The following is a 19,839-nucleotide window of genomic DNA, read 5'->3' as shown; positions in this document are numbered from 1 at the left end:
GCTACTGGCGGTCTCACAGGATGAGGCCGTTGCCCAGGAGGTTGCCAGGTAGGGATGCCCAGGAAGAGCCCGAAGTGCAGGAGCTGCAGCTCCACGCGTGTCTGCGAATGCCAGCAGGAGGAACTCAACTCACAGAGCTGCTGTTGGCCATTTGCTGAAATGAAGTCAACAGTGCAACACAGCTGTCCTGTTGAAAAGGATAAGAGCAGAAAAAAAGTAGAACAAAATTCTCTAAGGAAAACCGTTATTGCAAGCCTTCGAGCACCAAAAAGTCCAAACCCTCTCTCTGCAGGAGAAACTTTCTGCAGCTCTCCTGTTTGAGCTTTCGGCTGGTGCTGGCCTGAGAGTTGTGCACTGGGAGCAAAATATGCTGTAGGGCCTCCAAAAAGAAAACACCCCTTCCTGCTGTGCAGCATGAGGGAAATCCAAAAAAAATGGAAAAAAAACTAAATTCACTTTATGTTGTTAAATAAAACAAAAATCTGCAGAGCCAGCTGTAGGATTTTTTTGCTTTATTTTTATCCCAGAAAAGCCCTGTAATGCTTAGGAAGGTATTGGATGGTTGAATGCCCTCACATTTCCTGTTCCTGCAGATATCTTGAGGAGGTTCTGAAAGTGCAAAGACTGAGAAGAGGCTGGGCTCCTCATTCTGTCCAAAAAAGTCCTTAACAGCTGCCTTGTGTAAAGTCTCTCTCCCAGCTGCAAAATTCACATTAATAAAAAAAAGAAATAATGAAAAGAAACAGGAGAATTTGCTGAGGGATCGAGGGCCACAGCAAAAAAAATCAGCTTGGGAGCTTTATCTCATCCATTGGAAAAGCTGCGGGGCAGGCACTGAGGCAGGAGCCCAAAACATGGCCAGGCAGGGCAGCCCTGTTCTGGGCTAAAAACCGGGGGCTCTGGCAAAGGGAAAAAACTAAAGCTTCTGCCATACTTCCTGGCAGTAAAAAAAATCCAGCAGGAATCTAAAAAAAGCTCTAATGCAATTGCCAAAAAAAATAAAAAAACAAGACCCAGCAGGAACCCTTAAAAAAAAGAGGCTAAGGTGCATCTGCATCCTTTCCCTTGTCAAGGGATAATGAAGATTAGTCCTGCAAAGAAAAGGAATGCTGAAGTGCTTCCAAGCTCTTTCTTTGCTCTCCTCTTTAGTGCCAGCTAAGTTGTTAGCTCCCCAGCCCCTGGTACCCTGCGCTGGTGAAGAGGAGATGGGGAGCAGAGATGTGCCCTCTATCATGCAATGGTTGGCCCTGCTAAGCCAAAAGCTACTCTCAAGTCCAGGGCCCGGATCCACAAAAACTCAAAACCAGGACTGAGGCCCATAAAAAAGCTTAAAAAAAAAATCCCCCCTCGGGGGGCTTTGGGGAGGAGCCCAGTTGAACCTAAATGCACTGAGAAAAATTTTGAAGACATCTCTCCAAAGTCCCAAGGCCATCTGGAAAAAAAAGTTTCCTGCAGGGTCCTATGAAAGCAAAACACAATCTAGGGAGGTTGGAAGCTCCTTAAAAAAGGCAGCATAAAAATAAAAAGCACCAAGAGGACAAAGACAAAGGCATGTGAAGGTGACCCTGATGTTATAAAACTGGATGTCCTGTTTCAAAACCTAGCATCTCCTTCTAGAAAAAAAAATAAAAAATTATAAAAGAAGAAAAGGCTGTTAAAATGTGTAATAAAAATGATTCAAAAATAAATAATAATAAATAATATTCCCACAACATTCTCCTACGAGAAATGGCTGCTCGTGCTTGGAAGCCCCTGGCACAATTCACGCTTCCTGACACATTGGTCCTGGCTGATACCCTGGCCAGCCCAGAGAGTTTCTTGTGGAGCCAAATCCTTGGAGGCCCAAGTCTCCCAACTCAAAGTTGCTTCAGAGTCCTCTTTGGCCCCTTTATCACTTCATTCTGCTGTCATCAGGTTGATCAGTGCACCCTCAGTAAAAGTTTGCAGATGCCACAATTAGTGCATGTGTGTTCAGTGATCTTAGCTCGAGGGAATCTGCAAGGCTCTTCCAGGGAACTGGAATCTGGATCAGCCCATGGCAAGTGGTTAAGGGCTGACTGAATCCCCTGGTGACAAATTCAGCCTTCCTGCCCTGGAAGCAACTGATCCAGCGCTCCAGGCTGGAAACTGACTTTGAAAAATGTCTGGCGGAGAAGGACTTCAGTATGTGGCAGTGAGGCTTGGTTGCCTTTGATTGCCAACTGCAGTGTTCAGGTGGCCAAGAAGGCTCAACAGTGAGCTGCTCAGCTAGCATCTGCAAGAAGCAGTGTGGCCAGCAACCTCTGTCAGGGACTCATTGGTCCCCCTGTACTCAGGAGTCTGGCAAATGGTGAGGCCGCCACCTTGAGTAACCTGTGTTCAGTTTTCAGCCTCACACCCTCCACAACAGAAGGGTCCCTGTGAGGTGCAAGAGTCCAGAGAAGACAATGAGCATGTGAGGGGTCTCCAAACACAGTCAGGGGCCAAAAGCTACCTGATGCCCTTTTGGGTTTTCTTAAGACAGGCTCACACTCCTATCAAGAGACTAACCTTGGAAAGGGGCCCAAAGCTTCTTGCTTTAATTAATTTGCACAGTGCACAGTAGTTAGCAAAGACAGAATCACAGAATCGTCTAGGTTGGAAGGGACCTCCACGATCATCTAGTCCAAGCTCTGCCCTAACGCTAACAAGTCCTCCACTAAACCATATCACTAAGGGCTACATCTAAACGTCTTTTAAAGACCTCCAGGGATGGCGACTCAACCACCTCCCTGGGCAGCCCATTCCAATGCCTAACAACCCTTTCGGTAAAGAAGTTCTTCCTAATATCCAACCTAAACCTCCCCTGGCGCAACTTTAGCCCATTCCCCCTCGTCCTGTCACCAGGCACATGGGAGAATAGACCAACCCCCACCTCTCTACAGCCTCCTTTAAGGTACCTATAGAGAGCGATGAGGTCTCCCCTGAGCCTCCTCTTCTCCAGGCTAAACAACCCCAGCTCCAGCTCCCTCAGCCGCTCCTCGTAAGACTTGTTCTCCAGACCCCTCACCAGCTTCGTTGCCCTTCTCTGGACTCTCTCGAGCACCTCCATGTCCTTCTTGTAGCGAGGGGCCCAAAACTGAACACAGTACTCGAGGTGCGGCCTCACCAGAGCCGAGTACAGGGGGACAATCACCTCCTTAGACCTGCTGGCCACACTGCTTCTTATGCAAGCCAGGATGCTGTTGGCCTTCTTGGCCACCTGAGCACACTGCTGGCTCGTATTCAGCCGACTATCAACCAGTACTCCCAGGTCCTTCTCCGCCAGGCAGCTTTCCAGCCACTCCTCTCCCAGCCTGTAGCGCTGCTTGGGGTTGTTGCGCCCCAGGTGCAGGACCCGGCACTTGGCCTTGTTGAACTTCATGCAGTTGACCTCAGCCCATCGGTCCAGCCTATCCAGATCTTCCTGCAGAGCCTTCTTTCCCTCGAGCAGATCGACACACGCACCTAACTCGGTGTCATCTGCAAACTTACTGAGGGTGCACTCGATCCCCTCATCCAGGCCATCGATAAAGATATTAAAGAGGACCGGCCCCAGCACTGAGCCCTGGGGGACTCCGCTAGTAACCGGCCTCCAACTGGATTTGGCTCCATTCACCACAACTCTTTGGGCCCGGCCATCCAGCCAGTTTTTAACCCAACAAGGCGTACGCCAGTCCAAGCCACGAGCAGCCAGTTTCTCGAGGAGAATGTTGTGGGAAACGGTGTCAAAAGCCTTACTGAAGTCAAGGTAGACCACATCCACAGCCTTCCCCTCATCCACCAAGCGCGTCACTTGGTCATAGAAGGAGATCAGGTTCGTCAAGCAGGACGTACCTTTCATAAACCCATGCTGACTGGGCCCGATCGCCTGGTTGCCCTGCAAGTGCCGCGTGATGACACTCAAGATAATCTGCTCCATGAGCTTCCCTGGCACCGAGGTCAAACTAACAGGCCTATAGTTCCCCGGGTCTACCCTCCGGCCCTTCTTGTAGATGGGCGTCACGTTTGCTAGCCGCCAGGTCAACTGGACCTCCCCTGATAGCCAGGACTGCCGATAAATAATGGAAAGCGGCTTGGCCAGCTCCTCCGCCAGTTCGCTCAGCTCAGTACCCTGGGGTGGATCCCATCCGGCCCCATCGACTTGCGTACATCCAAGTGTCGTAGCAGGTCGCCAACCATTTCTTCATGGATAGCGAGGGCCACATCCTGCTCCCCATCCCCTTAGCAAAGACGCTAAGCAGCATCCACTAGTTTAATGCTGTCAGCGCTCTCTCTCTACTCGGTAAGATTCTCCTAACTCCCCCTCTCAAAAGCAGCCCTTCAGAAACATGCCGCCCCCGCCCGCCGCATGGGACCTGCTGCCCCGGACACTGGAGACGGCCGCTTACCCAGTGCAAAGGGACGGCATGCGCTGCCAGGAGCGCAAGTGAGCAGAGAGCCGTTCCGGCCCGCGGAAGGGGCGGCGAGGGGGGAACCGAGCGCACGCGCTGGGCCGCGACCTGCCCTCCGCGGAGCCAGGAGCCCTGCGGCGTTCCCTCACCCCCTGCGGCGGCCGGGCGGCAGCCGCCGGGGGCGCTGCCCCGCCCCGCGGCGCGGAAGGGACGCGCTCCCCCGCGGAAGGCCGGCCAGCTCTGCCTTTGCACACCGACAGGAACCTCCCGAGGGAGGTGCACCCGTTCCCGGAGGTACTGCAATACCGGGACGATGCGCGGAGCGGAGGGAGCAAGCTCCGGATCCAACTCCCGAGCCCAAAAATCCGTTTAATATAAAGTCCTCTCATCGAGGACGTATCAGATATTAAACTGATAAGAAAAGATACTACACTTGATCTTAGCCAAAAGGCCGAGAAGCGATGCCCGACGCCTTTCCCCCGCGCCACCCGCTCCCGCGCCCACCACCCCCGACCTCACGGCCGCTGCTCCACCGCCCGCCCCCCGCCCTCCCGGGGCTCAACCCCGCCGCCCTCGCCCACCCTCTCGGACGCTCCGGTCGCAGCCGCGACCCCCGAGCGCCCCGCCGCCGCGTCGCCGGGGCCTCCCAGCGGCCCGTTCGGGCCCCCGCGCGCCCGATTAGCTCGGCCCCGCGCGGAATTTGCATGCCCCGCCCCCGGCACCGCCTCTTCCCTCCCCACGGCTCACCGGCTGCGTGCCCCCGCCCACCAAGCCCCTGCGCCCGACCTTCGCTCCAACGCTGATTGGCGCAGCTCGGCCTCCTCTTTGCGTTCGCCCTGCCCCTTCACCACCGCCCGCCCGCCCGCCCCTCCCCGCCCCTCCCCGCCCCTCCCCTCCCCGCCCCTCCCCGCCCCTCCCCTCCCCTCCCCCTTCCCCTCCCCCTCCCCCTCCCCTCCCCTCCCCCTCCCCTCCCCTCCCCTCCCCTCCCCTCCCCTCCCCTCCCCTCCGGCGTGCTTTGCCTGCCCCGCCCATCTCCCCGGAGCCACGCCGCTAGCTGCCGCCTCATTGGCCGGGGCCCCAGGCCGCCCGCCGCGGCGGCACCGAGCAGCGCCGCGGGACCTGCGCGCGGCCGGCCGGGCCGGGCAGCTCTCGGCGGGAAGGAAGGCCCGGCCGGCCGGCCGGCCGGGCGCGGCAGAACGCTGCCGCCGGCGGGGGTCCTCCGACCCTCCGTTCAGCGCCTGCGGACGCCTCCGGAGCGAGGCACGGGGCCGCGGGGCTCGGCCCGGCGCGGCGACCGGGGGAGCGGAGCCGCCGCACGAGGAGGGGCTGCGAGCGCTGAGCGTGCTCGAGCCGGAGGGGAGACGCGTTGTCTGCTCCACGAGCTGGGAGGAGACGCGACCGGGACGGTGACCCGAGCTGGCCGTGAAGGGGTGTCCGGAAAGACCTCCCCTCCCCTCCCCTCCCCTCCCGTCCCCTCCCTCCCCTCCCGTCCCCTCCGGCGTGATTTGCATGGCTCTTTGCATTCGCTCCGCTGCTTTACAAGGAGGGGCTGACCCCATCATCTCCCTCATTAGCCACACCTGAGGCTCCAGCCCCAGTTATAAAAAAGAGCAACACTGCAGAAACATGCTCTGTCCCCCCGCAGTATGTGACCTGCTCCCCTGGACTCTGGGGATGGCCACTTACCCAGTGCAAAGGGATGGCATGCGCTGCTAGGAGTGCAAGCGAGAAAAGAACTGTTAATATTAATTCATGCGCATCACTTCTGCGAGGGCCTCAGGGCTCACACCCTCCACCTTCATGTGGGGCGTCTTAGAAGCCAGGGCAGGAGCAGCATTCGTATGTACACACCCACGGGGAATGGTTGCTTGCTGTAGCTATGGGCTGCAGGTCAGAAGTGGAGGAATTAAAAACAAGAGCCACAAAATATGGAGCAACAGGTCTTTGCCTGGTGCTGCAATGTGAAGGTGACCAAGGGAGCAGTGCTGCTGTACTGGGGAGGGGCTGTGAGCACTGAGCATGATTGTGCTGGAGGGGAGACACTTCTGGGCACTCATTGCATGCATGGATGCTGGAGGCCTTTGTAGGCATGCGGGCACAGGTCACAATGGAAGCCAGCATGAACTAGTCAGAAAAGGGGTGTTTTTGCCCAACCATGGAGCAGCTCCATATGCCGTGAGACTCCAAGGGTACACATACGATCTGGGATATTGGCTCACATCAATTGCGTCCTGTCTCTGTTTTCTGAAAGGACTCCCACGGAACATGTAGAATGTTTTCATTGACACTATCTCAACAGAACAATACATACAGCTACATAACATGTGCTCTAAATCCAGCTCCTTACCTCCACCATTACATTAACATATAGCCCTCTCACCATCCACTTGCCAGACATTAAAAGCTAAAAAATAATACTCATGCCTCCCTACCCCTCATCTGCATTTAGTCTCTGCGAAGCTGCCAGCTGTGTGGTGTCATCTGCTTCCGGTGCATGGCTGCTTCCTGTTCATGATGTGTCCTGCAGAGATCCAGGTGTCTGATCCTTCTGCTCTCACTGCCATTTGCGTTGTTAACAGCCCTGAGAACAGACCTTGCCATTGCAGTGAGAGAGTTCCTTTGGCAGCATTGTATGTACACCTGGTCTCCAGTTGCTAGGAAGAAACACCACTCTGGACTCATATGGGCCAAGAAGACTTCTTCCATCTGTGAACGACATTTACCAATAAGGGTCACTGAAGTTTGACAGAAGTTACTGAAACACTATAATCAAGATTCACATCTGCTGTTGGCCCAAGATGCAATGCGGATCTCACTGGTTGGCCAGTAAGTACTTCATAGGCATTTCAAGCTGATTGACGGCTGTGGCACATGCTAAGAAAAGGGATGGGAATAACCTCAACCCTACTCCTTCCTGTCCATTAATATAATTTAGCTTTTTTTTTTTTCCTGAATTCCATCAAGTTTTTCCACTTTTTCTGAACTTTGGAGAGAGTAGAGACAATGAAAACTCTTAATGCAATAAAACATCATGTTAAATGTTGTATTATTTTCCTCATCAAGTGTGCACCCCTATCAGATCAAACAGTGGCAGGGATCCCCCCAGTGAAAGAAATGGGGGTTGGAAAGCCCCACGAAGGGACAGTCAGCCAGGCAGGTGGACAGAGACAGAAAGAGAGCGCCAGGGCAGTGAAGAAGAGCACATGAAAAAGATGGAGGCAGGGGCAGGTGGAACGGTGAAGGATGCAGGAGGAAGGAGGGGAGTGGGAATGGGCTGGGCAGTAGGACACTCACCACAGCTCCTGTTCTTGGTTCTGCTAGGGAGAATTTCTAGCTCAAACTCTTCTTTCTCACTCTCTCATGTGGCTTCCTCCTCTGTAAGTATCTGTTGGCTCATCTGTCACCCACTCAAAAGAATACACTGGAGTCTTGCACACCTTACGTGGGCCAAAGTTCTACCAGCCTCAGGCAGGCACAGACAACCGGCAACTGCAGGGGATGAACGGACCTTTCAGCTCTCAGTGCCAGCCGTGGAAAAGAAGGAATAAACTGCTGGTAGTTGCACTTCTTCCCAGAACCTTCCCCGGGCTCATAGCCCTCCTCCAGCTGACTGGGAAGCTATCCAAGTGGTCACTTGGAAACTTCCCTGGGCAGGCAGACCTGGGTCCCAGTCTGCTGTCCCCCTGCCCTGCCCCAGGGCTTCTGCTGCTCCCTGCCCATGAGCACATGGGAAGCAGCCACCCACACCCGGAGTTCACCCCCTCCACTTTCCACCCAGGTGGGACCCAAAAGCTCTGCAGAGTGTAGACCCTACTGCACTGCGCTGTAGTCCAGCGTGACACAGCCCCTGCCACTGCCCCAAGCTGGCACAACGGGCATTTCCCCAGGAGCCATGGATCATGCAGCATCCCCGCCTGCCCGCCTGGCCCCGCACAACGTCCCGAGGTGCCCCAACCACCAACTTTGTGTCACTATGCCTCAGCCCCCTGTCCCATCACCACCACAGCTAAAAAGAAAAGCACCCACGGTACAACCATGTTGCAGCGAGCAAGGGGCACTGCCGAGCACGCCCCCGACAGCGGTGCTACCGCACCTGTTTGGTGCTGGCACTGCGGGACCGCGCTGCGGCCAGCGGGCGGCAGGGGCCGCGGCGCCACCCCGCACGCCCACACCCGGCAGCGGTACCGCGACCCCCGAGCAGCTGCAGGCCCGCGCGCACACGCGGGGACACCTCGCACGCCCGCGGACGGGCGCTAGTGCGCGTGCGTCGGAGTACACTGCCGCGCGTACTCGTGTGGGGCGCTACCGCACACAGCCGATAGGCGGCGCTAACCGCACATGCTCGCGACGGGGTGCTGCCGCGCATGCTCGCGAGGACGGGGCGCTACTGCGCGTGCCCGAACAGACTGGTGCTACCGCGCATTCTCCCGGCGGGGGGGCGCTACCGCGCATGCCCGAACGGCGTCGTCCTCCGTGCTGCTTGCAGTACCCCATTTCGGCCAGCAGGAGGCAGCAGAGTGCGAACAGGCGCTACGCTGCCGCTTCTTGCTTGCGTTACCGCCTTGTGGTCAGCAGGCGGCAGCAGAGCGGCCGCGGCGCTGCTGCACCTTCGCCGAGCCACCCGACTGCAGTACCAGGCCTGATCTCACGGGCTCGCAGCCCGTTTTCTCATTAAAAGAAGCGGAGAGAACTGCGCAGAAAATCACACGAAACCGGCAGAAAAACGCACGCACCGCCACTGCCGAGGAAATAACTGCTCTTGGCCACGTGACACTCCAGGCCTGGAAGGTGAGCAGCAGTGGAAAACTACATTTCCCAGCATGCCCCAGAAGCCAACATGGCCGACCAGGAGCCCAGAGCCTGCAGACAGCTGCTCCCACCGCGCTGCGGAACAGGCCTGACCCTGCAGAGACACCAGGCCGGTGGCAGCCAGCAGGCCTCCTCCCACGCACTCTCGCCCTTCTCTGGGGCCAGCCCGCTCCTGTTTCATGGCTCCCCCCTAACCCACGGCTTTCTGTGCCCCAGCTGCCAATTGCATAGCACAGGCCCCCCCCGAGCCTGACGCTGAGCCTCCCCCTGCACTCTCCCCTTCCCAGGGTCATAGACCTCCAGTCCCAGCCACCCATTCATTCCCCTGTAGCAGCTGCAGCCGTGGCCACACTTGGCAACTGCTCCCTCATCACGGACCAGCCCCAGCACACCTGCTGCACGCAGCAAAGACTGCTGTCCACCACTGCTGTTGCCCCCCTCCTCCTCCACTGGCCCCACAGCCCACACCCACCCCAGCAGGATAGCACCCATATCCAGAGGGGATGTCCCCATTAGCACCCTCATAGCCTCACCTGGGGCTCCTCCAGCCCCAGCCCACAGCTGCCACCCTTCAGGAACATGGAGCAGCCACCCCCCAGCACATGCCCCCTCCACACACCCTAACACGGAACCTGCACCCACAGAAATGGTGACAGCCACTTACCAAGGGGCCAGGGACTGCAAACACAGCAATACAAGCAAAAAAACCAAACTCTTGCTACCTCATGCGCAGAACTCCCAGGAAGGAGGCTGCAGCAGCGCTCTGTCCCTGTACATTTCCCCCTTCTTCTGGAGGCCAGAGAGATGAGGCATCAAATGGTGTCTGTCCATCTACACATCCATCCCATGGGGAACAACTGCTTCCTGCACCCATAGGTTGCAAGACAGAGAAAGAGGAAGAAAAAATAAGGAAAATGGTGTAGGGCACAAGCAGTGAGAGAGAAAATTGACAGCCAGAAGGAGAAAAGAAGAACCCATGGGGCAGGGAGCTGGACAGGGATGATCAGAGGGTAGAGCAGGGAGGAGAACAGAGGGACAGAAAGGAGGACAGCACTGGAGGAAAAAACAACTGCAACAGGCAGCAGGACAAAGGTTGAGAAAGTAAAACAAAGGCTGGTCGGGGGTTATAGCTAGAAAGATGAGACAGGGAACAGCACAGAAAGACAAAAAAGACAAGGAGAAGAAGCAGAACAGGGTGACAGCAAGAGTAAAAATAGTAATAGGTGTAGTGAGAAACAACAGGGCAGGGGAAGCAGGACAGAATGACAGAGAGAAGCAAGGAAGGGAACAACTGGGTTAGGCTTGGAGGCAAAGACAGATAAGGAAAGGAACAGGAATCAGGACAAAGGGATGGAGAAGGATAAAATAGTGATGGTCACCAGGACAGAGAAAGCAAGAAAGCGGGAGAGAGAAGGAGAACGACAGGGAGGCAGAGAGAGAAAGGCCAGCACAGGGACAGAGGTGGGATTGGGAGAGGAGACGGGGAACACAATGGCTGAACTGAAAGAAAGGGAGGGGTGGAGAGCAAGAAAGCACAATACAGACAGTGGAGCAGAGCAGGATGCAAGAACATGGAAAAGCAGAGGTAGACAAAGTGGTAAAATTTGTCAGAAAGAGAAACTGAGAAATGGGGAGCAGGAAAGACAGACTGAGAAAAATCAAATAGAGATGGGCACCAGAAATGAGAAATGGAGAAGAACTGATGAGAGATAGAGAACCGAAAAGTCCTTAGAGGGGGCAGAACAGCTGAGATCAGAGCGCTGTAATTAAGAGGGAGGTGCAGAATGGGACAGAGATGGAGAAAGGAGAGACAGCAGGGTGGAGCAAGGCTGAGAGAGCAAAAGAGCACAAAGGGAAGGGGAGCAGGACAGAGGCACAGAGAGAAGGATAAGCGACGAGCTGGCTGGACAAGGGGCTAGAACAATGGCAGAGGCAGCGGGACAGAGATGCAGACCAATAGAACAGGGAGTGGAAGGAGGGTGGAGGAACCGCAACAACAAAGAGCAGTGTGGACATGGGGAGTGAAACATTAGGGAGGGAGAAAAATTGAGAAAGCCAGGAAGAAGGACAGAGTGGGGAAAAGAAGGACAAAGAAGGAAAAGCCTGGGATGGGCTGCAAGCAAGAGAGGAAAAGGTGTGTGTGTGTGTGGGGGGAGAATGGGGAGCAGGGACAAGCTAGACTGAGAGATCCTGGTGGGGAGCTGGACAGAGGGAGAGTGTGAAAACAAGGATAGGAAGCAGGGCAGTAAGGAGCAGAAAGGGAGGGAGGGATGGGGACAGGACAGGTAGTAGGAGAGAAAACAGACACCAGCATGGCAGGGGGGATGAGCGAAGAGAGAATAATGAGAACAAAGAGACGGAGAAAGGTGAAACAGCAATGGGCTACAGGTTGGAGACAGAGGACAAGCAAGAAGGAACAGGGGAGCAGGACAGGAGCCATACCAGCATGTAACAGAGCTTGTGAGCGTGACAGTTGTTGCAGCTGAAGCAAGAAGGCCTTATCAACAGACTCCCCCTGATCAGGTGGCCTGTAGCAGATCCCAACCACTAGATGTCCTTTGCTGGACCGGTCCTCGATTTTCACCCACAAGCTCTCAACCTGGTCACAGCTGTTTCTCAGGCATAGCTCTTCACAATCTATCCACTTCCTAACATAGAGGGCAACTTCTCCTCCCCTCCTTCCTCATCTATCCCTTCTGAACAGTTTGTAGCCATCAATGGCCACACTCCAGCCATGGGAATCATCCCACCAGGTTTCAGTGATGGCAACTACATCATAGTTTCCTACTAGCACAATGGCCTCCAGCTCCTCCTGTTTGCTACCCATACTGCATGCATTAATGTAAATGCACCTCAGCTGGGCCACCTTTTGGGCAGGAGAAGCCCTAATACCCTCTTGACCATACTCAGGTGTTTCCATAGTAACCAACCTCTCACCAACCCTTGTGTCCTTCCTGTAAAGTGTTATATCATCCTCCTCCTTCACCAAGACACAAGACTGCAAGGTCTTGCTAGCACATTCCTCAACCAAAAGAACTGGTATGTTACATTTAGGCTCCTTAGCGACCCTGGTTTCACCCCCAACCCCCTTCATAGCTAGTTTAAAGCTCTGTCAATGAACCCTGCCAACTCCCATCCTAAAACCCTTTTCTGCCAGTGGAATAAGCTGTTCCTGTCTGTTTTCAGCAGGCCTGGTCTCCTGTAAATTGAGCCAAGGTCAAAAAACCCAAACCCCTGCCAGTAACACCAGGCTCGGAGCCAAGTATTAATCCGCTGACTCATCATGTCCAGTCCCACATTATTTCCTATAACTGGAGGGATAGAGGAGAACATGACCTGTGCTCCTGAACCCTTGAACAGTCGCCCCATGGCTCTGAAGTCCTTCTTCATAGTCCTTAGAGACGTTCTTCCTATTTCATCACTGCCTACCTGAAACAACTACAGAGGATAATAATCCGAGGGTTGTACTAGCAAAGGAAGTTTCTTCCTTACATCTTTAATTTGGGCCCCCAGGAGGCAGCAGACCTCCCTGTGTAGCGGGTCTAGCCTGCATATTGGGCCTTCCTTCCCCTGCTCCTTTTCATGGATAGTGTACAGTATTTTCACTGGTCATGAAGAAACGCATTTTTATGAGTTTTACTATTACTGACTTCAGACATTTTTGGTTTGGGAAAAAAAAATAACACAAACATATCAGAGGTGACTCCATTTAATAGTCTCTGCATTTCCAGTATTTGAAAGGAAAAGTCACAAGGGTAAGTGCAAAAGTATGTAGTTATTACCAAAAGAGGCAGTGTAAGTAGTCTTCTCAATATTGATTTTGGTATTTAATGGGGAAAAACATTGAGACTAAGATTTCTCATCCATAATATCTTGGGGGTGGAGGGGTGGGGGAGGCAGGCAGAGGAGGAACCTCATGCTCTTAGTATGTCACCTGACTATCACTGCTTACAGGTACTCAGTGTCTTCTGGTCTCAAAGGATGAGGTGGAGATATAATTGATTTCTTCTCCACATCTCTGGAAAGAGCTTTTCTCATATCTGTGGCAAAAGAAAAAAAATGTTACTATAATGAGAGTCATTGTGCAAAGCCATATTAAGTGAATTCACTATTACGGTAAGTTTATTTTTAACCAAGAACACTTCAGCAGCAATGTTACCAATTTGAATGTAGCACTGCACAAAATTCAACTGAACGTAAAGGAAACAGCAGACTAAAAGGACAAATACATGACTTAAGGCATCTGCAACAATGGTGGATGTCTGTCTACAGCCTTTGTATTTTGTAGCACTCTTTCATACCAAATGAATAATGGAAGAACAGCAAAGATACACAGCATGTCCACAAAAGCCTTTGTGGAGGATATTTTAGGGGAAAAAAAAAATCTCGAACAGCAAGCAACTAGTACTTCAGCCTTGTTAACAGAGTAACACTAGCATACATGAAATTTCCATGTTCTTTACCCTTTAAATTGAAAAGGCCACCCAATCCTCTGACACTGTTGACCATTAACATTTTAAAATTTTAATTTGGACCTCTAAGAAAAAAGAAGAAAAAAAGAAAATTCGAGTCCCTGTTATCAAAGGAGAAAAGAAAAAAAGTGGGGGAGGAAAAAAAAGGGCAGGGGAGGGAGTGCAGAAGAGAAGAAAAAAGACAGCACAGCCATTCCTGTCCCCAGTCACATTAACAAAAATCTCACGTACTTGGCAGGAGCATTCTCTGAAAATAAAAATTAAATAAGTAACTGTGTGTTATTTAATCTTATCTATACAGTAACATGTCTTTGTACTTGCTAATTTACTCGTCTTGCAGTTTATTTTGCCACAGATACTACAAAATGTATAAACTGCAAGATTATGTTTTATAACTGATGTAATCTTCAGTAGGAAAAGATAAAAAGAGTAAACAAAATCCCATTCATCAACCACCATCTACAATTTTTTTCATATTAAAAAAATCATTCAAACAATCCCTGGCATGCTCAACACCAGTATCTTTCCATTCAACTTGAGGCAGAACAAGCACTTACCATAAGCGTCTTCCTCTGGTTTGCTACTGCTAACAGAGTTGCAGTCTAATACTGTCTGGTACACACTGTAGCCTAGTTGCTTATACATATTTACTGGATCCTGATTTGATACTCTCATGAAGATATCAATAAAAAAATCCACTCTTTATTTAAAAATAAATAAATAAAACACAGCAAGAAAGAGCTGAACATATTTCCAATTAAGAGCCCACGACATGTAATCAGACCAAGAATAGGTCTGATGTGGTCTTATGCTAATCAGACATCTGTCACGCTGCAATAACAGGTGTACTCCTTTACCAAGGCACAAATCCAGTATCACCACAAAAAGTGTTTTAGTCACGTGACCAATCTTCTACACCAGCCAGTGGGTTCAGAATTATTAACAGAAAGAACAGAACAAGCTAAACATTCACACAAGCCTCATTTCCATAAAACATTATTATTATATATTAACAATCCACAGTCCAAATGCATTTAGATTGCATTGGCCGAGGGACTGCCTTAAGGGAATTAAAAAAAAAAAAAAAAAAAAATCAGTCTCTCGGCTGCACATTTCCCTTTTTGCACTCCTTGCTTTCTTTGTCTCATGCCTGAAATTTTGAGTTTCTCAACACTTTCCATCTCTGTCCCCATCATTCCTTCTTCCTAACAGAGCTGCCATCATAAGAAAAAAGTAGAATTTTCTTTAGCGCTAAGTGTCAGTCTAAACTTTGCAATAAGCAGTTCAGCAGTCAAGCAAGGTATCTACCCACTTAAGTGTCACTTACTGAGTAACTTAGAATCATGAAATGCTACAACATATTCTTCAGTCCCAAACATAATTTGATGTTGCTGACAGACTATGCGAAATGGCTAGTGTTCTCGTTCATAGGGTTGATAAATCTAATCCTCTGCTACAGAAGTAGCATCTGGGATAGGTGCTGTCAAATCCTCTGCATATCTACACGAATGTTTACAAAAAAAACCCTTACCAACTTCCTGAACAGACGCTTCATAAGAACTCTGCTGTAACAGGAAAAGAAACCAAATAAACTTTTAACGAAACACTCTAAAACCAGCAAAAGATTTATTCTCATATATTAAATGTTGAAGTCACATGCATAATTATATAATAATTTATAGTTAAAAAATATTTGAAAAAAAATCAATCCTGACTATTTACATGCAACCGCTATAAAATTTCTAGGCAATATATATATATAATCATGGAGCTTTCCTATAATAATAATACATTTTTAAAAAGAAAAGAATGCAGTCATCCAAGTATTTATGAGTTAACTGATGCCCTTCATCAGACAATTTCGTCGAACTCACGATGGTGAAACAGAACACTTACCAGACAGCTTACGGAAGTATTTGATTTAAATACGTACATGCTACAGAAAGTAGCATTTGTCTAAAGGATGAGCTTAAGAAGATAGGTTTCTGAATGCTACAGGAACAGATTTGCAGAGGCCCACAGTATGCTTCATTTCAAGAATCTGTGGTACAAGCAATTCAGCTTCATGGGCTGTTAACTCAAATACTCTGGCTGAATATTCTCAAAAAATTGACATATGCATGGTTTACATGTGGTTTTGTTTGTTTTGTAAGCAGTGCTGTAAGCATCTGCACATTTTACTAAGCATTTATGGCTTAAAACCTGCTTAGACTTTTAGCTCCTATGGCAGGAAGCCTAAAGAGAAGTTCTCAACAGTTAGCAAGCAACAGAAATTAAACTACAAATTACAGCTTTGAAAAGGCAGAGTCGTCATTGTTTTGAAAAATGGCACCATAAAGATCGTTGTTAATGTGCTTGTGGACATCAAAATTTAAATATTGTGAAAGTCATCAGGTGGCGGTAGTGAGCACCATGTCTTTTCCACACACATGCCGAGCTAGCTGACAACCACACGTGCACAAAAGCGTATTTGTTTTCCAGACTTGTTAACAAAAGGAGTAGAAACCGTGCAAAAAAAATCAAACGAAAGCTGCAGGAAATTGCACATTCCCACACTGCCGCAGAGGGAGGAACTACTCTTTGCTGCGACTCCTTGCCCACAAGCCTAGCGGCAACAAAATAACTTGAACTTCCCAGCAGGCTTCAAAAAATAATGTGGCCAACTGGAACCCTGGGTCATAAGACCACAACTCTCAGCACGCTGCAGGATGTGACACTCTCCATAGTCTTGACACTGGAGGGACACAGTACTCCCTACCACCACCACCACACCACTTTGCTGGAGTGCTGCCCTGCCACTGTCTGCCTCCTGCTCCATCATGGTGCCACAGTCCCACTCCACAGCTCCCCACCCAGGACTTTTCCTGCCCTAGCCAACAGACACCAAGTCTCCCTGCTGCCCTCCTAGACACCCCAGCCCCACTCACTTTCTCCCTTGATGAAGCTGCAGCCTTGGTAATACCAGACCAGCCTCCTTGGGGGCAATAAAGGCAGCACAAAGCAACCCACTAGTGACTCCCTGCTCCACTGACCCAACAACCTCTGCTCACCCTCCCTGGGGCAGCTCCTTTATGCAGAGGGGCTGTATCCATCAGCACCCTCACTGCCACACCTGGGCTTCCTCCCACTACACCCCACAGCTGCAGCCCTTCAGCAATACAGGGCCACAACCCACAGCACCGCCACATACCCCAGTATGGAACTGGCACCACATGAGGTTGTCTGTGGCGGTTTCATACTGATGAGGCAGCTAAATACCACCACACTGCCCTCTCGCCTCTTCCCCTCTTCTCCCCCTTAAAAAGAACAGGGAGGGAAAACATGATGAAAAAAAACCTGAAGAGTTAAGTACAGAGAAGTCACTCACCAGTTATCATCACGAGCGAGACAGAGTCAGCACAGGGAGATTAATGTAATTTATTGACTACTAATAACAGATTAGAGCAATGAGAACCAAAAATACACTAAAAGCACCTTCCCCACAATCACCCTCTTATACCTCCTCCCCCTGAATGGCACAAAGCAACAAAGAATGGGGTTTGCAGTCAGTCCCTAACACTTCATCACTTTCCACTCCTTCATGGTCAGTCTCTTCCCTTGCTCCAGCATGGGGTCCCTCCCACAGGATGCTGTCCTTCCTGAACTGCTCCTATGTGGGCTTCACACAGACTGAGGGTCTTCAAGAACTGCTCCGATATGGGTCTGTACCGTGGGGTCCATCTTTTAGGAGCAGACTGCTCCAGCATGGATCCTCCACGGATGGCAGTTCCTGCTAGATCACCTGGTCCACTGTGGGCTCCTCTCCACGGGTTGCAGTTTATAGATCTGGTACACCATGGACTGCAGGGAGACAGCCTGCTCCAGCTTGGTCCTCTTTCAATGGCTGCAGGAGAACTTCTGCTCTAGTGCCTGGAGCATCTCCTCTCCCTCCTTCTTCACTGCCCTTGGTGTCTGTGGGATTGTTTCTCTACATTTTTCACTTCTCTCTCCCAGTTGCCCCTATGCAGCAGGTGGTTTGTTTTTTTTTCCCCTTTCTTAACTAAGTTCTCACAGCAGCACAACCAGCAGCATTCATGGCTCAGCTTTTGCCAGCAACAGGTTGCTTTTGGAGCTAGCTGTAACTGGCTCTTATCTAATGTGGGTCAGCTTCTGAACTTCCCACAGAGGCTACCCCTGAAGCCGCCACTACCTAAACCTTGCCACATAAACCAAATACCCCTCATGACAAAATCTGTGCACCATGCAGACCCTCTCTCACTGTTCCTCCAAGCATTCTTTTGTCTCTCTGGCCTCATCCATCCTCTCCTCTCTGTCACAATGCCTCCTGGAAACTCTCTTAGGTTCCTAGAGTGCTTCTCACTCCACAACCCTCTTTGGCTCTTTCTTGCTCAGCCAGTACCCCTCCTCAGAATTTCTTTGTTCCCCAGAGCACTCTTTTTCCTCCATCTGTTTTAAATGTCTGCCAATTAAAAAAAAAAAAAAAAAAAAAAAAAAAAAAAAAAAAGTGTTTTCATTTTTAATTGGTAAACCCAATACAGGTGATAGCCACTTCCCAAGTGCAGAGTGACACAGTGTCAGGGCTCAGTGCCCGTATGCTTCCTGTTCACCTGGGACACTGCAGACCTTAGGCCTGGAGTAGTGTTCATTCATACATCCCATGGGGAAGTTGCCTCCTGCAGCCATAGGCTGCAGAACAGAGAAGGTGATGTGAGACGGAGGAAGTAAAAAAAAATACTGAGGAAGAAAGAGTGGAGAAGAGAAAGACAGGGTTTCAGGGTCAGACCTGTCTCTCTGCTGGGCACTGATGGAATATCAGCCATTCACTGTTGGCCATCTTGTGCCCTCTCCCCACTGTCCATTGAGGGCAAGCCCTTGTTCTTTCCCTTGGCAGCCCACGCTACCCATCTCTAGGGGTTTCTGGGGCTATTCTTTGACAACACACGTTGTCCTAGGCCAGTGTATTCCTTGGACAGTATCCCATCATTTGAGGGCTGGACAGGAAGTGGGATTTTTCCAATGGTTCTCCAGGAAACTACTGGGCTCTTCCACTTTCAATTTTATGGTGAACCATGGATAGAAGGATGTCTGAGGAGAGATTAAATCACAAAAGCTCTTAGGCCACCCTTTACTACACCCAGTTGTAATTCTATGGGGGAAGGTAAGGACTGTGTAATAACGCACAGCCCTGACCTACAAGGATGAGAAGCCTACTCCCTCACAACCATCTATCATTGTCTATGTGCCAGCATTGGACATCCTGCAATTAAAATTTTGGCCAGGGCCACTGCTTCAGCACAGGTCTTAAGGCTGCACTCCCATACACAGTACTGTATCTCCAGGGACAGGATGCTCAAGAACTGCTCCAGCATCAGCTACTTCTTGGTGCGTCACAGGGATGGCAGACAGCATCAGTGCAGTGCCTTCACAGCTATGCACCTTCTTTGGCTTCTCAGGCTTCCAAAATCCTATACCTTGCCTTCTCAATTCAAATCCTAAATTAATTCTATCCCTTATCTGTAATCTGAATTCTTAATTAACCCCAACTCCCAATTTAAAGCCTAACTTGAACCCTATTCCAACTCTAAATCCTAACCCTTTTTCTAAATTTAACCACTCCTCAATCTGTTTTAATCCTTAAGCCTTTACATTAAGCCCAAAATTTCCATCATTGCAGTCTTCCTCACTGATTTCTTCTCATGCTCGAATCTGCCTCATGTAGGGTATAAGAAACTGGTCTTACAGAATCACAGAATCATCCAGGTTGGAAGAGACCTCCAGGATCACCTAGTCCAACCTCTGACCTAACACTAACAAGTCCTCCGCTAAACCATATCACTAAGCTCTACATCTAAATGTCTTTTAAAGACCTCCAGGGACAGTGACTCAACCACTTTCCTGGGCAGTCCATTTCAATGCCTAACAACCCTTTCAGTAAAGTTTTTCCTAATATCCAACCTAAACCTTCCCTGGCGCAACTTTAGCCCATTCCCCCTCGTCCTATCACCAGGCACATGGGAGAATAGACCAACCCCTACCTCGCTACAGCCTCCTTTAAGGTACCTATAGAGAGCGATAAGGTCGCCCCTGAGCCTCCTCTTCTCCAGGCTGAACAACCCCAGCTCCCTCAGCCGTTCCTCGTAAGACTTGTTCTCCAGACCCCTCACCAG

At 50.8% G+C, this 19,839-nt stretch overlaps 1 long non-coding RNA gene and 1 other non-coding gene across 3 annotated transcripts; both read right to left on the bottom strand.

Moving 5' to 3' along the window:
• Positions 1 to 4,662: 4,662 nt before the first annotated feature.
• On the bottom strand, positions 4,663 to 4,854 carry LOC118251893 (U2 spliceosomal RNA). The gene has a single exon (XR_004779977.1). It is a non-coding gene; the product is annotated as a U2 spliceosomal RNA (small nuclear RNA).
• A 1,628-nt stretch (positions 4,855 to 6,482) lies between these two features.
• On the bottom strand, positions 6,483 to 8,651 carry LOC118251803 (uncharacterized). 2 transcript variants are annotated; one of them, XR_004779954.2, is made up of 3 exons: positions 8,418 to 8,651; positions 7,686 to 7,880; positions 6,483 to 7,097 (listed from the first exon to the last, which is right to left on the bottom strand). It is a non-coding gene; the product is annotated as an uncharacterized LOC118251803 (long non-coding RNA). The 2 variants fall into 2 exon arrangements; XR_004779953.2 differs by having other exon boundaries at positions 6,484 to 7,097; positions 8,485 to 8,651.
• Positions 8,652 to 19,839: the final 11,188 nt, after the last annotated feature.

The sequence above is a fragment of the Cygnus atratus genome, chromosome 2, assembly GCF_013377495.2.
Source record: "Cygnus atratus isolate AKBS03 ecotype Queensland, Australia chromosome 2, CAtr_DNAZoo_HiC_assembly, whole genome shotgun sequence".
NCBI classification, from domain to species: Eukaryota; Metazoa; Chordata; class Aves; order Anseriformes; family Anatidae; genus Cygnus; species Cygnus atratus.
Note: the sequence above shows the minus strand (reverse complement) of the source record. Positions and strands in the feature narration are given on the sequence as shown.